This window comes from Corvus kubaryi, unplaced genomic scaffold (genome assembly GCF_017639235.1).
Source record: "Corvus kubaryi isolate FWS band 111438036 unplaced genomic scaffold, C.kubaryi_AGA036_p1.0 70, whole genome shotgun sequence".
Taxonomy (NCBI): Eukaryota; Metazoa; Chordata; class Aves; order Passeriformes; family Corvidae; genus Corvus; species Corvus kubaryi.
The window spans coordinates 4,294,719-4,312,235 of NW_024582058.1; the positions used below are offsets into that span (position 1 = coordinate 4,294,719).

The window sequence follows — 17,517 nt, forward strand, 5'->3', positions numbered from 1 at the left end:
ATGTGAAACATTCCTCCCTCGGTCTGAGCATGTACAGACCTCTCAGTGGCAGAACACGATGGAATTTGTGTGATGCACATACCTCAGTCCAGTCACAAGTGTCATTAATAGCAAAACTATGTTAGAATTTTCACCAAACAAGCCTGAAACTCAGACTTCAAAAAGCAGGTATTTTTTGGGTTTTTTTCCTGAAATGGTGTTTGTTTTACTTAGCTTCTGAGAGTATCAAGGGTTTACCAGTGCAGGGATCTGACTAAATTAGTGACTTAAAAGGAATCTAGTGGAGAAGATCTAGTTGTGGGTTTTTGTTCTGATCTGTACATTAGTGTGTACATGTGAAACAATCCTTCAGTCTGCAAGGGCACTGCTGCTGCTGTTGGTGGAAGGAGTTTGCAAAGACATCTTAGTGCACTTGCTGTTTTAGTGATAGACCCATTTCCTCTCTGTTTAGAACCTCGTTATATCCCTGTTCTGTAGGAAAATACACAGTGGTGTTAAAGGGCATATTTCCTATCCTTCCTTCTGTTTCTTTCCTTGCTGCAGCTCCAAATGTACTCTTTGCTATTCACCACTGTCCCATTTTCTCTGTTACAATGCTGTCAGCAGAACAGCTGATGCTGACCTCCTACGTGCCATTGTTATGCTTTAGTACCAACATCCCAAGGTAGGTGACAGAGTTTTCATTTCTTGGCTGTTATTTGAAATTCTAACTTGGGTAGGTTTCACTGCCTTGGTTAAAACTCTGGGCATGAACTGAAGATTCTCTTTCACAGACAAACAAGGGAAAAAAGTTCTGACACCATAGAATTGGAGTATGCTGTTCAGGCTCATAAAATATACCAAGTAGGAAGAATGGAGCTCCTGGCTTTGAATTTAGCACAACAGTGGTACGTGGACTTAAATTTATGATGTCTCAGCCTTTTTATTCTCCTGCACTTTTCAGTGGTGGTCATCACTGCTTTTTTCATCTTATTGATAGAAGACCTTGAGGTTTAGTCACATGTGACTTTTACCTCTGCCAGTGCCATTCCTAGATTAGATTAGAGATTAGGTTTGTCTTCTTTTTCTTCATCCTTCTGGCTCCACATATTTGAGTCTACTGGCTTCCAGTCTCTTTGAGATCAAACTACTGTGTCCAGCAAAGACAAACCTGTGTCTGATTCTGTAATCTGAGCAGTTGCTCTCTTTCAGTCAGTAATTATCCAGAATTTTTGGGCATTTACTGCTCTATTTTAAGACCTCAACCTATTCCCTGGTTTAGAAGACGGTGGAAAGTGAATGGAAAAAAGGGAGATTTGTGAGGAGTTGAATGCTTTTCATTTGCTTCCAAAGCTGCTTCCCCATGGAGGACTTCTAAATCAACTACCAAAATCTTTGGTTTAAACTTTTGCTTACATCCAAGAAATAGGTTTTCTATGTCAGTTGTTTTATGATAAATCTGAATACCCATTTCTGGTGTCCAGTTTGAAAATGTTGATTCTTCTCAAAGAATATTTTAAAAACAGGATAATGAGTAGTATGTATATCTGACTTTTGTTGCTTGGATTTGCAGATGAAGAATATGAGTTTGGATCATAGGTTTAAGGTGCAAGGTTAGGTTTATTAACAGGATTGGTATGTATCATAGAAGGTGAGCTCACAAGCCATGGTTTGGCACAGCACACAAAACATCCAGATAACCTTAAGCAACTGAATTTCAGACTGATTTCAATTAGATCCTTGTCAGGGTTGCACCAATCAATTTTAGAAGCAACAGCATGTAACTTCTGTGACACAGATTTCACAAACTGCGTAATTCATAATTAATGTTATGTGGACCTTAAGAGGTAGAACAGTGCACAAATACTCTGTGGCCTCTTCCCTGTGCATGAAATACTCAGTATTTGCAGTGAACCTCTATTGAATTGGCCCATACCCCGCAGAAGTTTACCTCAAACTGAAGAAGAAACAAAGAAATTGTATTTAAATTTTTAATTCAAAAAGAATAGTGAATGCTAATTACCTACAGCATAAAATAGGCTGTTAAAGCAAGACTTTGTGATTTCTATTAGTTAGCTCATCTCAAAGGCTAGTGTGTGTGCATAAATGTGAGCGAGCTTAGAAGTTTAAATGTAGTGTGATTTTTTAAAACAAATAATTTAAAGATATAACTTGTGGATGTAGAAACATTGCTGCAAAAAGTGCCCTGTTTCCACGTTTCCCATCCTTATTCCTTCACAGGAATAGCTGAAAAGGATTAATGTCCCTCAGTAATGCAGAGCCATGGTGAGATGCCCTCTTTGGGCTCCCTCTCTGCAGGCCAAGGGCAATAATGCTCCAGCTGCTAATCAACACCAGCACCAACAGTCTCTCTTCTGTGTAAAGCAAAAGTGCCAGTCTAGTTCAAACAGCTGGCTTGAAGTCACCCAGCTGATTTTGTCTGTCATGTGTTAGGAAGTGAACATCTGAGCTCCTCTGCTGGCAGAGGAGTGGATGGGGAGAAGAGTTCACAGCAGCACTATCCTCAGTTGGACTGTGAAGAATCTATCAATGGCCCAATTGTCTTCACAGGATCTTTTGTGCTACAGTTAAGGCACTGCCTGTTGTGTGTGGACACGGCTGAATGCAGAGGAATGGATCTGCATCAGTCATGGCCACATCAGTAGGGAGAGAGGAGATATTGCTGTGTGGGCTACTTGTACTGTCAAGAAAAAAGGGAGAGCTCACTTCCTCTCCCTGCAAAGCCATCCCTTCCTTCCCAGCCCCTGCAATTATCTGCTCCAAGCTGTTTTTCCACTAGATTATCTGCAGAGTAGTGTTACAAGAAGCATTGAGAAACAAGCCAGCATAGAAGCAGTAGAAGGACTCGGGAATTAATTTCTTTCTGATGTCCTGGTGTGTTCCAAGTCGGCTTGATACAAGATACACAGAGGTGGCCACTAGGCTGTGTGTCTTTAGTATGAGCAAAGAGACAAGATTTCTCAAAGTCTTTTCCCTTCTCAAGACAAGGAGTGTGCAAGAAGCTCCTGTTTTTGGAGTTTCCTAGTACATCACAATCTGCTTTCCTCTGGAGATGACCAGAAGGGGGAAATTGATGAATATTTATTCATCCCGAGGGACAGCATGAGCTCCTCCAGTTTCACAACCCATCATGATTCACCCAGCCATGTTTGCTTTTTTCAGTTTGATAGAATTTATGTATTTTACACTGAGCTGTACTATGAGCAGAGTTCAAAGCAACTGCATGTGATGGGATTGATTCTTTGTAAATGAACTATTTTCTGTTCCAGAGGTCAAGCTCAGAATGTCATAGTTACTTTTTCGTTTGGGAAGGACGACCTCTTTTCTCAGGCAGGAAACAAAGGCTTATGGTAGAGAGCATTTCTTGGAACCGTGACTCTTTAAATAACTGTTCTGTAGAGCACCTAAAATACACCAAAATACCTGGTCCTAGTATGAGCCATGGAAGAAGTTTATGCAGCTACTTACTAATTTGACACTTGTGTCAGTGCTTGATGTGCCGCTCCACTCCACAGTGTAGAAGCAGTGGAGAAGCCCCACAACTGCAAGCGTGGTGTGACTGCACGTTCTTCACATCGCTGGGTTCACAGCAGGACTGGGGTTGTATTTCTGAACGTGGATTCAGAGAGGACTTTTAACATTTCTAGGTATGTACCTCTGCTGAACCTCTAGCAAAAGGTGGAGTAAGGCCTAGTGTTAGCATGCTGGACTGAGGAAAGCGTTAAGTATGTATCTGTATCAGCAACCAGCAGCTGTCAGGATAAAGGAAGTTGTGTGCCAGTGGGTGCATGCAGCAGCATCCTGTTGTGGAGAAAAGTGCTGACCACACTTCACCTTTTGAGCCAGCTGTCTTCAGGGATTTTCTATCAGAATCCATCTTCAAAATGCTCCTTGTCTTCCAGCCTCCTCTAAAGTTGTCTTTGTCTTCAGGTCAGTTATTCTTCATAAGGTTCTTCTCCAAATTTCTGTAAAAACCCAGGGGATACTTGACAATCCACCGGAACTGAGTAAAGCTGAAGTCATGACTTGGCAATGTATTTTTGATAAGCTGACTTTCAGGATTTATTCATTTCTACTGCATGTGTCTGCAACTCAATCCAGTAGGCATAAATGACACATAAGCAATGGAGTAAAGGTTATACCTGAGGTGAATTTTTCTTTTATTTTTTCCCCTTTTAAAAATTGTTTCTGCAACAGACTTTCAAAATCACTTGTACCATTGTGGGGTCATCTCAGATGCCTTTGATATCTAGGTGTATTTTTCTTAAAAAGCTTAATTTTTCAGACCATAGATACTTGGCACAGTTTTGTTTCTTAGCTCTGAAAAATTAAACCTTCAGAATCACTTACCATTGTGTCCAGTTGCTCTTTATTTTACCTGCAGTTAATAAACTTTGTAATATGGACTGATTGTACCTAAATAGTCAATAACATTTTCATTATCTGCTTCGTTATCAGTTTCTCACGGAGGTCACAAAAGCAATGAGTCCTGTATTATGTTGTGGAGGAAGAACAGGGCTTTCAGGATGAGTTTATGGAGGGGGCAAAGGTGAGAGGGGACCTTTGGGCATGTGCAGTATTCTGCATGTGAGGCTGATGGTGGTTTAGTAGCAGAACTGGGAGTGCTGGGGCTCAATAATAGGAAATGAGGATGACTAAGCAGAGGGGAGAAGCTCAGAACGAGGCATCTGAAGATGATGTGATGACACAGAGGAGGATGTTAGAGGAATTCAAAGCACAGAGTAAAATGGCTGGGGCAAAAGGCCCAGGCAAAAGGAACATTACTTTCATAATCTGCATGGGAAGGAAGGGATCAGGAAGTGCCTGAAGGGAGAAGGTGGGTGTAGTGGTTTGGTCCAAAATACTCATTACTGTATGAACATTACAGAGAGAAGGGTTACTGTGACATGTTCCTTGGAGATAGATGATGAATGTTTTATTCTCTGAAACCAATTACTTTAGAAGAGCACAAAAGGATGGGAGTCACTTGACTAAATGTGGACACCTGCATGTAGGTACTGATACCTCAGCTTGCTATTTAAATCTTCTATATTGTCTAAGTCTCTGTGAATGGGAGAGAAAAATATTCACAAATGGGTTGGGTTCCTGAGGGCAGGGCCTTTACAGAACCCTGAGTAGCTCTGCAGTTTTACAAGTTTCTCTTCATTCTGCAGGTGCTATCACCCAAAAGGCCCTGTAAATTGCTGGTCAATTTATTGGTGCTAGGTTGTTTTTTTTGGCAGTGCTTAAATGTAAGCTGATTTCTTCTGAAAATAGGATAACAAAGCAAAGGTTACCCATCACTCTTAACTAGATGGCCATTTAGACCCAGATTCACTAGAAGCCTGTGATGTACCTGAAATTAGAAAGCAAGTGTCTCCAGCTGATAAAACCAGAACCAGAGGAACACAACGCTGTGGTGACTGTAATAATATGACTGTATTGTGTAATAACTATAATAGTGATGGTATCTGCAAGTGTAACCTTTAATTACTCTGCCTGTTTCTGCAAACTCTTTAGGAAGGAAAAATAACACCTATTTGACACATGTTGTGAAAATTAAATTTCCCAATAGGAAAAGAGTGTAGGAATGTCTCTGCAATGTCAAACCAAACTCCCTTCTAACACAAGGTTTTTGTCTCTGATGGTGACCAATAGTAGATGCATAAGGGAGAAAAGAAAATATGTGACAAGTAGAGTGTGACACTGACTGGATTGTAATTTCCTACTTTCAGCAGTCTGCAGAATTTTCTGGGTCTGAGCTTGCTTTTGAAGCATCTTGTGTAATAGCCCAGAATGGTGCTTTCCCTCATTTATGCATCTATTTGCTTTGATTGCTTCTGTCCCCTGGCATTGGGTCTTCCTGTCCAGCTCAGTGTCACATGTAGTGCATTCCAGTTGATTTAGGAGCCTAACACCCATTTTTACAAGGGATACATGAAACCAGGTCTTCTGAGAGTCGCTAACTATTGCCCATAAAGGGAGTTTTCTGGAGTGATTTTTGGGAAAATGTTGTCGGAATCTATGTAGGGTTTTGGGAATGAGGGTAATGAATCAGTTAAATGCTATTTTGTGTTTGAAGAAGAAATGGGGGGGAAAAAAAGGGCTATAGAAATGAGATGTTTAAGTTGGAGTTATCCAGTATTAGAGAATTTTACATGTGACGCAAGAGAAATATCATTGCCACTGGTAGAGCAGACATCTGAAATACTCGTGTATTGGAGTGCTCTAGTCCCCTTTTTAGATGAGGTGTAAGCAAATAAAAAACTGTATCATCTATGGCTGGTGCACAAGACTACAGTACAGTAAAAGATTTATTTATCAGCCAAAACTCTGTTCTGCTGTATCTCTGCCTCTGTTATAGGCACAAATATTAGTTTCTTTTACACTGTAGGTGGTTCTTGTCAAAGGGAAGAGGGGAAGAAGGTCATCCCTGCTGTCCCCTTTTTTGTACTGACTTCTCTCCTAACACTTGCTAAAAGTAGCGCTGAAATCAGTCCAGGTCCCTTAACTTCTCCTGAGGGAGGATGTGGAGCGAGGTGAAGGTGTCTACTACAAATACATAATTTTCTTTTCACTTCATTGTTCCCTCTCCATCTGACTTGGCAGGTGAGTGGGAATGGTGTGCAAATCGATCTCGAGGCAATCAAAGACACGGCAGCTGGCCAGAGCTGAACACCGATGCGCTGATCGCCTCCAAATCAATTCACATGCTGCTCTTGCTCAGGTTACCTACCACTTCAGCAGGGAGGGATGGATGGGGAACTGAGGAGAAAATTACACAAAAAGTATTCTGGGACCTTTCTAAGTGGGCCACTTTTGTGCAACACTCCTTCTCTCATACGTACATTTATACTTTAGATGCAAGGATATGATAAGGTCACAATGCAGTGCCTTGTTTGAAACTCAGATGTTGCTCAGAGGGAGCAGACTGGGGTCCTGGAGAATGCCTGGGAAATTGTGTGGAACAGATGGAGCAATCCTGCACCTTCCTCACTGTTTTCCACCTTGGTGTTAGGTATTTAACCAGTCAAGCATTGCTGTTGGGATGTGCATAAGCTTAAATAATCCTGTGGAGTGTTGTGCCATGGGGAACTGTGGCTCCTAATTTCTAAACACTCCTCAAGGTGAGCAGCTTTTGTTTTGCTTTAATAAGCCAGGAGTTGTGCATGTCGAAAGTGCCTATTGTACAAAGATCTCAATTTACTTGGCAAACTTCCATGCATTAAGTCTCCCTGCTTTGCTGTCAAGGAGTGAGGTATTATCTCCATTAAGAGCAAGTGAGCCAGGAATAAATGCCTAGTCTCTTCGTATTGCTGCTGCTTCCTTTTATTTTCCTATCTTCTCATGGATAGTAGCCCTTAATTTAGAGTGTAGATTGTTGAGACTGGAGATGGTTCTGGCTCCTACAGAAGGGGGACGGCACCTCATCCCCATGCCAACACAAGGACATCTCCCTTTTTCTTCTACAAGTGGCTGGCTGTGACCCAGTTCAGTGCTGTCCTTAGGGATTCTCTTGTCTGTGCCACAGTTGCCATGGTCCCTAGGGAAGCAGTCAGCAAATAATTTAGGGGTAGGACCACCCAGCAGCCTCTTCTTCCTGCCAGTCACTGACATGAGACCTTGGCAAAAGGCTCAGTCTCACGTGGGAACGTGTATGCATATGCACAGAGGGTAATCCTGCAGGGAACCCTATCCTACACAAGGGTAGCCATGAATTGGATCTTTTTGCTTCATACATGGAACATGTCTCCTGGCGGGGGGAAATAAGTGCAGCTGGCTGAGTGAATTGCTCAAAGCAATGCTGAAAGGCAGTGGCAGATCTGTGGAAAGACTTGGATATTGTGTGCTCCAGCCACGCTGCTTGCAATAACACCTGGATGTTATATATGTTATATATGCTGGATGACTACATATATTCAGAGATTATTGCTCTGTGTGTCCCCTTATGGTTGAGGGTACCGTAAGATCTGACGTGGCACAAGAGCTGTGTTCCCCTTGGAAAGGAAGGTAGGAACAGCATGCACGGAACAGGTACAGCCATGTCAATAAGGAAGAACTGGCATTAATTTATTTTGTTTATTGCCCATTAATTTTAGGGGGTGCTGATACACTTGTCTGTTTTCAATAGTCCAATTGCCGCTAATCATAACAGGAATTAAATATTGGCCCCTGCCTTAGGAACACATTGGATCACAAGCGGTTTGTGGCAGAAGTTGTCTTTTTGCTCGGCACTTGATGAGATGAGGCCTTATTTCTGTCTGGGGAGTAAGAGTTCGAAGGTTGCCCGTCACATGTCCTCTCCTGCTCCGAGATAAAGCTGGCAGGTGGAGCCAGGCAGGTGGCTGAGACCGTATGGCAGGGCCCAGGGGTGAGCTGCTGCCATTTGTGAGGTACTCTGAGCACAATGAGGAGGTCCAGGAAGAACTAAGTGTCTTAAACAACATAAGCACAATATTTCTTGCTGTTCTCCCGGAGAATGGCACATTCTGTTGTTTTATGTAAATTATAAGAGGATGCAAGGTAAGCTGCTGTTCACAATCCAAATTTATGGTGAAGTTTTGTTGGACTGTGCTGTTGAAGTTGAGATGGAGTGTTTTACTCATCTGGTACTTGTGATGATGTAACAGGCATCTCTTAATCCCACATGGATGGATCTGACCTACTCAGCATGGATACTAATTGGATGTGCAAGGGATTAGTGATGGCTGTTGAGCTTCCAGAGCCATCTAGAACTTTTTTGTGTTAGTTTTCTTGAGAGAATCCTGTCTGTCGTGGTTATGTCTCAGCATCTGGAGAGGGTTACCATGTGATGCTTTGAATTATATGCCAAAATTAGTGTTAACTGTAAGTATATGATAATGGCTTAAGGAGTCTCCCAGCCCTTGGAGCATTCACGTAATAGTCCTCTTTGAGTTGCAAAGAAGCTGGAGAGGGATTGTTGTTTTAGGAGGCTGAGTGTCTGGAGATGCTAATGACCAGGGAAAAGTAGAATGCATGGCCAAAGGTTCTCACAATTAATGGTGCTATTGTTTAATTCGACAGCCGTGCTTCAAGTGTTACTTCCTGTGATAGGGAAACAAAGACTTTAGCATATTGAGAATGGTTCTTGAGGACTCGTTAGGTGACTCACCCACATCTGGCCTTCATCCAGGTAAGCCAGGCTCTCAGGTAGGTGCCCATGCTGAAGTGTAACCTGAACCATTCGCTGCCCAGCTCTGATCTCTCAAAAAAGCCAAAGGAGCTTTACTGAGCAAGCCTGGGATTGTCTGGAGTTGGGCCAAGGCTAGAGCAAGTTGAAATGCTGTCTTTTGGTCCTCTGTGACTCTTGTGGACTTGAGCTGCTTTCCTGGTGTCTGAACACTGGATGTCACCTGGCAATAGAGCTATTTACTGTGATCCCAGCAGTCCCAGACTGGTATGGGACACCCCTCAGAACTGGGGGACTCCTGCACACGCTGAATCTGAGCTATGGAGGTGCTGTCATGGCAGGCAAAAGCACCATTTGGGCAAAGTGGACACAGTATTTTTTGCAGTAGATATATAGATGGTATTTTGTCCTTTACTGGCTTTGTGAGAAATTTTTAGAATAATCTGAAAATAGCTGAAGTCTCTCTTGAGCTTTAGGCCTTCAGGTCTGCTCTTGTTGAGCTTGGGAGGTCTGGTTATTATATTTTTCCATCTCTAGAGTGTGGGGATGGAAGACAATGCTGATTACTACCTTCTGATTACATCCTTAGTCATTCCCATGTTTGGCTGTTGTTTGGAAGTAACAGCCTGGATTACAACTATTTTCTTGTCTGGGAGAACAAGATCTAATTCATTCTTGAGTGAGGTTCCTCTGCTGTTCCACTGACACACTGAGCTCTGACCCAGAGATGTGGCTGCATTCATTTGTAACTCTTCCGTTGGAGCCTCTCCTCCTGCAGGCCTTTGGTGAATGATGGAGGGAGGCACAGAATCACAGAACTGGTCAGGTTGGGAGGGACCACAGTGAAGCATCTGGCCCAGCTTCCCTTCTCAAGGAGGGTCATCCCAGAGCATGTGGCACAGGATTGTTACCCAGATTGATCCCCAGACAGTTCTGGAGTATCTCCAGTGAGGAAGACTCCACACCCTCTCTGGCCAATCTGTTCCAGTGCTTGGTCATCCACACAGTAAAGTTGTTCCTCATATTTAGGTTTAGGAACTTCCTGGGCATCAGTTTCTGCCTGTTGCCTCTTGTCCTATTGGTTGGCACCACCGAGAAGAGTCTGGCTCCATCTTCTCAGCACCCTCCCTTTAGATATTTATATATTTATGATGTCTCCTCAGATTGTCTCTTTGAGGCTGAACAGGCCCAACTCCCTTGTAAGAGAGATACTCCAGTTCTGTAATCATCTTGTTGCCCTCCTCTAGACTTGCTCCGACGGTTCCATGCCCATCTTCCGTCGGGCGCTTATGACTGTGGCACTTCTTCCCAGCACCGCTGAGGTTGGAAACCACCAGCGGCATCCCCGGGCGAGAAAAACCCCAACTGGCTGTGTTGTTTTCGGGCAGGCGCTGCCGGCGCTCCGGGGCCGGGTCAGCATCCCGGGACACGGCGGGAGCGGGGCCGGCAGAGCCGCGCTGAGGCCGCACGGGGGCGCCGCCCGCCCGCGGACGCGGCGGTGGCGGCGGGACAAAGGCAGCGCTGGCGCCCGGCACCGCCCCGGGCCGGCACGGGCGGCGCGGGGACGCGGCACCCCCGGGGCACGGCGCGGGGCCTCCGGGCTGGGAGCGGGCTGCGCACGGGCACGGGGCCGCGGGCAGGGACCGGCCTGAGACGGCACGCGGGACTCCGGGCCGGGAAAGGGCTACTGGTGAAGGAGGCTGCCCACTGATTCAAGCCTGCAGTTACGTTATCGAACCTTCCCGTCGCAGGAAAACCCCGGGAGGGAGTGAATTTATATATGTGGGGGTTTTTCCCAAGAGCTAATGAGCGCGATGCTTTTGGGCAGAATCCCATCAGTTGCTTTGCCGGGCCGGGAAGGGAAATCACTTGTACTTTCGTTCCCCTCTTTGATCCCAGCCAGTATGTAAAAGAATTGCAATTACACTTAAGCAGCACCTTTTACCCCACAGCGTCCAAATTCAAATATAAACCTGAAGATCAGCTTCTGCCTTTTTCTTTTCTCTCTCTCTTTTTTTTTTCTTTTTTTTTTTTTCTTTTTTTTTTTTTTTTTTTTTTTTTTTAAGGTCCCGGAAAAACTTCTCGGGTGGGCGCTCTGGCTTTTTCCTGATCTTCCCTCTACGCTCTCCCTTTTGTCGGTTGTACGGGCTGAAGTCCCCTGGGTGGCAGCCCGAGCTACTCATTCATCATCATAACAACCGTTTAGTGTAAAATTAACAACAACTTAACTACTACAGCAATAAACATGGTCCTGCATTACCACAGATTGATGAGGATTACTTAGTTACAATCAGCTGGGGCACAGACAGGAGAGGAGAAAGGCTGCCAAATCAATAGCTTTCCCAAAGTTTAAAACTTAATCTCCTCCCTTTAGTGTTGCTGATGCTCGGGGGCTTGTTTGTGGCTAGATTGGGAGGAGGAAAAGGGAAGGAGGGGAATTTCCTTCCCCCCTCCCTCCGGAAAGTTGGCACTTAGTATTTGCTTTGTGGGAAGATGAGGACAAAGTCCTCTGCGTGCATCTGTTCATACACCTGATTTCTTCAGCTTTTATCTTGCAAAGGGTCCGATTGGTTGATTATCTAAATACGTTTTGCATTTAATTCCTTCACTGTTTAAATTCTCAGCTTAACCTTCTAAAAGGCAGCAGCGGACCCCTAAACGAGCTGCCACTCGATCCCAAAACAACAATGCATGAGAAAGAGGGAGCTCTCAAGCAAATCGGTCCTCGCTCTCACTAACACAATGTGCTGGTTATCTGGCTCGCCTTCCCCGTGTAAACTCGGAAGCGCTCATCACAAGAAACAAAGGACAAGGCGAAAACAGCTAAGTGCACCTAGAGCTGCATCCAAACAAAAGAAGAAAAAGCCCAAACAAACCCAAGGTTTTCTATTTCTTCCTGAGCCAAGTAATCCCTTTGATTACATCTAATACCTGCCAAAACCCAGATGGTATGCCCACCCATCGCACAGTGTGATAATGCCACATTGTGAAATCTATCCATTAATATTAATTGTCAGCTAGAGAATCTGTCTGAACTACTAAAGCTCGAGGTTGCCTTGAGAAAGCAGGGCATGATTTAGCAGGGATTTAAAGATAATTCTTATTCTTTCGTTCTCTATCTCGTATACGTAGAATGTTAAACAACAGGCCTAGAATGCAATTCCAATTTCTGCCTCTCACAAATCTGATCTTAAACCAGTGTGTACTTGGGGTCTCCACCTGGTGACCAAAATATTACCTTAAATTGCTGTGGGTGTGCAGGTTCCACATAGGGGCACCCTGCTGCCCTGACTGAATCCTGACTCCCTGCTCAAGACAGATGTGCCCTACCAAGCACATGTGACTTTTCTCCTTTCTTTCCATTGCTTCCCAAATACACTGGCCATAATGGACTTGGTAATCCTTGAGAATTACTAAGTAAGTCTTTTGGAAACTTTTTTTTTAGTTGTATACATTGCAAACTCAGTGGTTGAACATGGTGGGGAAAGAGAAAATGAGTGTAGAAAGATGTGATGGTCCTGCAGTGGAGATGCCCTCCTCAAATTTTGGGGAACTGCAGCTGAGGTTGGGACACATAAAGGTCCTGGAGTCCTCTGAAAAGACAGAAAGAGAAGTGTGAATGAGAGGAGGTAGGATGAATGTGTACGTTCTTCATCTGTTAGCTCTTGCCAGCTCCTCTCAAGCCCTGTTTTCAGGATAATAGTAATCATTAGTTGTTAAAATGCCTGGCTCTTGTCATTCATCTGTAGGCCTCAAAACCAGTTTTAAACTGATTGTGGCTCTGTTGACATGCAAAAGCGCTACCCCAGGGTCCTGCTGTGGCCCAGGCCCAGCCCCACCGAGGCAGCTCCTGGTCTGGACAGCCCTGAACTGTCCAGGAAAGCTGTGCTCAGTTTTGATATATGTTGTTCTCAAAACGGCAGCAGCTCATGGCCTGTCCCTAGAGATGGCCACTTTTATGTGGATGAGGGGTGAGCTCCAAATGTTGGGCCTGAAGGCACAAACATTTATGTTCTAATCCCTAGTCAAACTGCCCTGTTACTAATCTCTACCATAAATGCTCTGTGTATGAGTGGCTCCAAGTAAGCTGGCACTTCTAGAAGAGAGTGAAAAACCTACGCAAATGAGACTGTGGCAAAGCTAGTGAGGCCTTGAAATTCAGGTTCCAAGGTCTGCTATTCCGTCCTTCCCTCATTCCTTTACAGCTGGCTGTTCTGCAGCAATTTAGGCAATAAGACTCTTTGAAATGGGAACAGTCAGGCATATAAATATATGAATATGTAAATCAGATTTGTATTATCAGAGGTTCATATCAGTATAGGCGTACATGAAGATGTGCTGCCTTCTTTGTCGTTTTTTTTCCTACCAAAATCCTTTGTGGCTCCTTTGTCTCCTTGCAGTGGAACCTGGGTTTCTCAGGATTTTACCAGAAGAGCTTTTTGGTAATTTTTTGACCTTGGAAAGGTACAAACTGCACTTACCCAGCACCACCCTGAAAGCATCTTGGCCTAGGCTTTAGAGAACGCCTGAAAATCTGCATGGCTTTCCCAAGTAGCTGCCACCACCCCCTCCAGCAGCTCTTGTGTCACGGGCAGCCAGCCTGGGCCTGCTCTGGTTACTTTCGCATCCTCTCCCCGGGATCAGCTGAGCGACACCAGGAAGAGAGAGATGTGAAATAAAAAGTGGAACAAAGGACCCTTTTCCTGCCACTGCTGAAGCTGATGGCCAGTGTCCTGCTGACTTCAGCAACATCAGTGTTGTTAAGAATAGGCCTGTTCTAAGCTCACTGTTGTGTCTGCAGCTGGCATAGACTTCTCTTGAGTTACAACGTGTGTGTACATGCACGGTGAGGGGAAATGCACAGTTTTTGGCAATTGAAAGTTTAATCAAAAGGCCACTTTTCCCATCTGTTATTTTTGGGCCCAGCCTCCCGAGGGTCAGCTTGATAACATTTCATGCTGCTTCTAATCAATTTTATACCAGGAAGCAGTGTGAGAGCTGACTACCAGAGAGCTGGAGTGGCATGGAGCTCAGCACTGGGAACATAGCTGGAAAAATATGTTGGGGATTTTGGGGCATAAACAAATGTTTCCTAATCTGGACTGCAACTCTGTCAGGCATGTACCGACAAGCAGATGTCGATTGGAGCTGAAAACCAGCAGGTTCTACTACGGTGTAACCTGTAAATCCACATCTTGACAGGCATGTTGTGGTACGCAGAGCTGTAGTCTCTGAGAAATAAGGTAACACAGGAATCAGATCATGGAATCAAATAGAGTGATTATCACTGCCTTTTTCGCTTTGTATAGACAAAGCAAGCAGGTAGTAGTTGGTACTTATTGTATTCTATCTGACTGTTTAGATCACACTTGATTTTTTGGAGTTTGCAGCCTTGGAGGATTAAATTATCGTGAAGACACAAAAAAAAAGGGTCTTTTTGGTTGGTCTGTTTCTCCCCTATGTCCATTCCATCCTGCGATTGTCTCTTCCATGACTGGGCAAACACAGGCATATATAACTCCTGGGGGCTCTGTTCCTTGCTCCACACACCTTGTAGGGAACCACATATAAGAGGAAGAAGAACTAAGAGTACTGGGGTCAGAGCTGGAGCAAGACTTCTCAGCAGGGCTGGCAAGACTGAATTTTGCTGCCTCAGCTGTGAGAGCTTGGGATCAGGCTTGGCGACCTTGGAACTGTCAGAAGTTAGAAGGTGGGGAAAGACTGCAGCTGCCAGAAGGGAGCTGCTTTTCCAACCTGGTCTGCAGCAGTAGCCCTGGTTTCGAGGGACTTGACAGACCCTGACTGGTTGTTGTTGTAGTCAGCTGCTGTTTTTGTCCCTTGAAATACAGGAGCCTTGATTTATCAGGAAGACTCTTAAAATATCAGGAAGAATCTGCAACAGTACAATTGAGCCTGGTGCTCGTGCTCTGCTTGCATGCTTTTGGCAATGCGAAACTTCCATTTTCAGGGATTTCTAGCATGTTTGAAGGCAGAAAATGCCAACAGCCCAGCTCCGTGGGCTGCACTGACCTCTGCTTTTCAAGTAGATTATCCCTACGTCGTCGTTCTCAGCAGCACCTGTGGACTTGTGAGCCAAAGAAACCCAATTAAAATAACACCACATAGTTTGCATTGCGTGCAGCTGTGGCTCTTCTTGTGCCCAGGGCTGGCGCTTCTGACCAACAGTTGTTACTTTCTGTGGCCAGGTTTCCCTCAGCACAGGCAGAGCACTCAGGGGTGCTTGCTGCCTGCATCGGCAGTGAGGGATCTGCAGGATGCTGAGTGCCTGACTTGATCCCAAAGCCGCTTTTGGGATAAGGAATGAGCTTCTTGAGGCGGTAATAGTGGGCAGTTTGGGATGAAGTGTGCCCTGTTTTATCTATTTCAAAAATGAACAGTGTAATCTCATAGGGAAGAGGTGAAATATTAATTTTATTGCAGCAGGCAAACACTGCTCATACCAGTGTATCTGAGGAGCGTGATCATTGTAGCCCACCCTGGAGGGCGGCTCTTTAGTGATGCAAATAAAGTTCTGATGGTTTGGGCTTTTCTCAGTGTAAGGAATAAAGCTGGGAGCAAGCATCGTCTTCCAGCATTTCAGCTGCTTCGGTGCCAAGGATTAGACCAAACTTAACCTTCATCAGCAGTTTAATCTAATGGTGTGGTTGTGCAGCTGATTTAAATCAGTGCTGCACTGGGTTGCTCTTCTCCGCCCTGCAGCTGCGTGCTCTGTTCTGCTGCTGCTGCTCCTGCTCCTGCTCCTCTCCCCTCGCTCGTTCCGTGCACTTTGCTAAACCAGCAAAAACCCTCTCGGCAAAAGGGAGCAAATATTTTTGTGTTGGCTTAGAGAGCTGGATGATGAGGTCAGCAAGGTGGCAGGGCCAGCCCTGGAGTGATTCCATGAATTGGGTGAGCCACCCTAACAGCTCACTGCTGCTGGGAAGAGCGTTCCTACACACAAATGGTGTGGGGCCGAACCTGCGGATGATGGACCACACTGGCCTGCGAAGTCTCAGCTTTCCGTGTGGAGATTCCCAGAGGACTCCCTGTGACAGACCTCGGTGACTCGCCCGAATTGCAAAGACAGCCGGTGGCAGAGCCAAGATCCCAAACTAACAGCAGAGGAACAAAACCTTGCTCCTTTTGTAGTTTAAATCAGTTTTATTTTGATTAATAGAAGCTAAAAGGGAACTCGATGCACTTTAGAATAGTGGTACTTGGAAAGCAACATCCTGGACTAAAATCTTTTTTTTTAAAGCACCTTTTGTTCGGGTTAAGGTACAGCAGAAAACGGAGTCTTTCAGGCAGTGGGAAAGGATGCAGTTCTCCTGATCTTCCACTGGGCTCCTCTGCTGCTGCAGTCAACAGAAGAACCAATTAAACGCTTCCTGGTCTGAACCGAGCTGGTTTCCAGTCGAGATTCCAGCCTGTGGTCTCGGTATTGTTTCTGTCCAGAGGTCTGTATTACAAAAACTGACAGGTGTCACAGAGGTTATTCTGTTCTTAGCACTATTTTGAATTTTAAAAAATCCTGAAATATTAAAAATATCTGAGAAGAAAAGGTGTTTGTAAGATACTGGAAATCCTATTACGTGGCACCGTTCTGTTTTCCAGGCTGTCCAGATGATAGGTTATGGATGATATTGAAGCTCAGAATCATACAATGACTATTGTGTTAGACTTATGCAATGAATACAGCGCCCCACAGTTGAACCAGGTTTCTTTTCCCCTTAATGTTTATTTTATGTCTAAGTGAAACGAGAACTCAGTTTTATATATTCTCTCTATATAAATATTTCTCTACTTTTTCAAGTGCTCATGAAAAATGTGACAAGATGTCCACCGAGGTCACAAATGTAAGCATAAATAGCTGCAATTTAACATCAGTAGTTAGCAAACAAGATACCCTCGAGGTAAAGAGGCTGATAAAAAGAGGGCAGCGATGCATTAAAGATGCATTATTTGGGGGTCTATGGATATAATTTAGGCTTCACAACAAGGTCAGACTGATTTAATTCTCTCTGCAAAGGTCAGTCCAAGGCCTGGCTGTACTAACCCCTGTGCTCTCCATCTGTCTGCACTCCAAGCCAGACACTTTCAATAGGTGATTGTGTGCTCATGACTGGATGAGAACACATTGAAATTACCTCCAGGTCCAGGCCTCTAAACGCGTTTACTTGGAGCCACCGCTGACCCTGGAGTAGCTGGTACCTCTGGAACTTTGCACTCAGCTGCAGCTTTGAAGTGTTGAGGAGAACATCTGATATTGGTGTTTTCCTAATGTTGTAAGTGCCCGTGAGTATTTGGCTTCGTAAATGTGTTACCGCAGTGTCATAAACACTTTATGCAGGTTTATTCTAAGACCC

The 17,517-nt window shown here is 44.6% G+C and overlaps 1 protein-coding gene and 1 long non-coding RNA gene across 2 annotated transcripts in view; both read left to right on the plus strand.

Moving 5' to 3' along the window:
- Nucleotides 1–17,517, plus strand: part of BCL11A (BAF chromatin remodeling complex subunit BCL11A) — a 128,150-nt gene that overhangs the window by 16,681 nt on the left and 93,952 nt on the right. The window lies entirely within an intron of this gene.
- Nucleotides 4,352–10,168, plus strand: LOC121674778. The gene is made up of 3 exons (XR_006019836.1): nt 4,352–4,361; nt 7,958–7,963; nt 10,083–10,168. It is a non-coding gene; the product is annotated as an uncharacterized LOC121674778 (long non-coding RNA).